The following is a 2,829-nucleotide window of genomic DNA, read 5'->3' on the forward strand; positions in this document are numbered from 1 at the left end:
ATCGTGTCAGAAGTGATTATATTGCAAATCATCGTGTCAGTGTTATAAATCCTTGTGTCAGAAGCCATCGCATCGTAAGTTACGTGTCAGATGTCATCACATTGTAAGTCATCGCGTCAGAAGTCGTCATTTCGAAAGTCATCACATCGTAAGCCATCACGTGGTGGATTATAATGTCATAGATCAACACATCGCAAATCATCACATCACAATCGGGTCACCACATCGCAAATCATCACATCACAACGCAAGTCATCACATCACAATCGGGTCATCACATCGCAAATCATCACATCGTCATCGAATCATCACATCACAATCGGGTCACCACATAGCAAATTATCACATCAGAATCGGGTCACCACATCACAAATCATCACATCACAATCGAGTCACCACATTGCAAATCATCACATCACAATCGGATCATCACATCGCAAATTATCACATCACGATCGGATCATCACATCGCAAATCATCACATCACAATCGGGTCACCACATAGCAAATTATCACATCACAATCGGGTCACCACATCACAATCGGGTCACCACATCACAAATCATCACATCACAACGCAAATCATCACATCACAATCGGGTCACCACAACCCAGCCATCAGCTTATACGATCCAAGCATAATTCTACAAGTATTGTTTTCTGAAGGAATTACCAACTGTATGAAAAAAAAAACACGGCATGTACCAGCTGTTACACTCCATTTTAATTACATAGAATATGTTGAGGTCACACTATGTTGAGCACCACGCCCTTCCCCCCCTCTTCCCCCAGATACCGCCCCCACCCCTTCTTTTTGTCACGCAAATTTCCAATAATATTCGCAGCAATCGCGAGCCAACAGCATGGCACGGAATTGCAATTGAGTTGTGGGCTTGGCAGGCATGCAGGCACATACATATGACTGAGAATACGGTTGCATATGCCCAAGGTTTGTTGTTTCCACATACATGCAGCTGCATACAAAGAACCACATACATAACATCACATACATATAGTCTATACATAATGCAACATACACATAGCTGAATGCACCGTATCATATATATACAATCATGCATCATTAAGCCATGGCAAGTACATCATGCATATACAATCGTAGATGATATTGCATACATACAGCTACATATATCACATCATAGTACATACAACATAGTACGTGTAATATACGTAGTGGTATTTACACCACATCACATATATACAATCACACATCATAACACATAACAATATTACACCTAAAAACATCAGTATCATAATTACCATCATCATTATCATTCAGATAATTAGTATCGTCACTGTATTTGTTATTAGTATCGTAATTTTTACCAATAGAATCATCATTATTATTATTGCACGTCGATACATTCAAATGCCATATAAATACAATTTTCCTCCTACACAGCTGAGCAAATAAACACCCAACAGTAATGTAAAACTGACCTTTCATTCCTTAACCTTTTGGGAACGAGGAAAGAAAAAAAAAAAAAGCTTTGTGGAAATGCCAGCGTGTAGAAAATGAGTTTTCAATAAGGTCAGTGTGTGTGTGTGTGAATATTGTGCTTATGGTGAATAACACTATCCATTGCTATGTTGATGATGGTGACGATGGAGAGTGATGGTGATTGCATTTAGGTGATGGTGATAATGATAAGGAGAAAAGTAACAATACTCAGAGGGATGATATTAACTTATCAACACTAATGATTGTTTTATCACCATGAAGGCATTAATAGTTAAGATAATAATCACATTAAGAACAATAACAATAACAACATATACATTCATTACAAAAAAAAAAAAAAAAAAAAAACAATTCAATATCCAAGCCTCAAACCTTGATTATGCAATGTACATTTTCCTTCCAGGGCCGAGGTATCATTGTTGCAAGGGGGACGGCTCTCTTTTTGTTCTTTGCCAACATGCAAACGGTGGGGTACGTTTTTAGGTTCGTTTCGATCGTTTGTTGGTGGTCGAATTTCTGGTTGGGTCGTCGTCGTTATCGATCGAATTTATTTTTAAAGGGTGGGGTGTCGTCTCATGGGTGTCGGTTTTTTGTCGATTTCGTTGTTTTTCGATCGCGTTCGGGTCGAATTCTGGTTCGTTTCGTCGATTTTTTAGTTTTCTCGTCGTTTCGGTCGTCTCGAGGTTTTTGTCGGGTCTGGTTCGAATTTTCGAATTTTTGTTACGTTTTCGGGTCGGTTTTTTTCTCGATTCGAGGTGTGGGTCGAATTGGTTTTTTGGGTTTCTATTCGTGTTGGTCGAATTTGGTTAGATCGGTTTCGAATTTTGCGGGGTTTTCGGTTCGTTTCTTTTATTCGTTTCGTCGATTTTCGGTGGACTCGGTTTCGATTTTCGGGTTGGGCTCGATTTCGTCTTCGTTCTGCGAACGGTTTTTTTTTTACTTCGTACTCGAGCGGTTCGTATTTACGTTGCGGTTTTCTTCGAATTCTGGTTTTGTCGTTCGAATTTTTTTCGCGTTTGGTTGTGGTGGGGCTGGTCGATTCGGTCGGTCGATCGGGTATTCGAAGGTCGGGTTTTTGGTTCGTTCATGGCCCCCCCGGCTTGGATTGGGCGGTTTTTTTTTGTTTCGTCGAATTGGTTGGTCGTTTCGAAGGCGGTTCATTTTGGTTCGGTTTTTCTCGAATAGGGTTCGATCGATTTCGAAGGTTTTCGAGGGTAGGTTCTAGTTTTTTCGTTTTTTTTTTTGGTTTGGGGTCGAATTTTTTAGGTTTTGGTTTTCAGAGTTGATTTGAGGTTTTGGTCGTTCGTTCGATTTTTTTTTCGTCGATTTGAAGGTTTTTTTCGTTTTTT

This window comes from Penaeus japonicus, unplaced genomic scaffold (assembly GCF_977035675.1).
Source record: "Penaeus japonicus unplaced genomic scaffold, GWHDUDI00000001_assembly GWHDUDI00000040, whole genome shotgun sequence".
Classification (NCBI taxonomy): domain Eukaryota; kingdom Metazoa; phylum Arthropoda; class Malacostraca; order Decapoda; family Penaeidae; genus Penaeus; species Penaeus japonicus.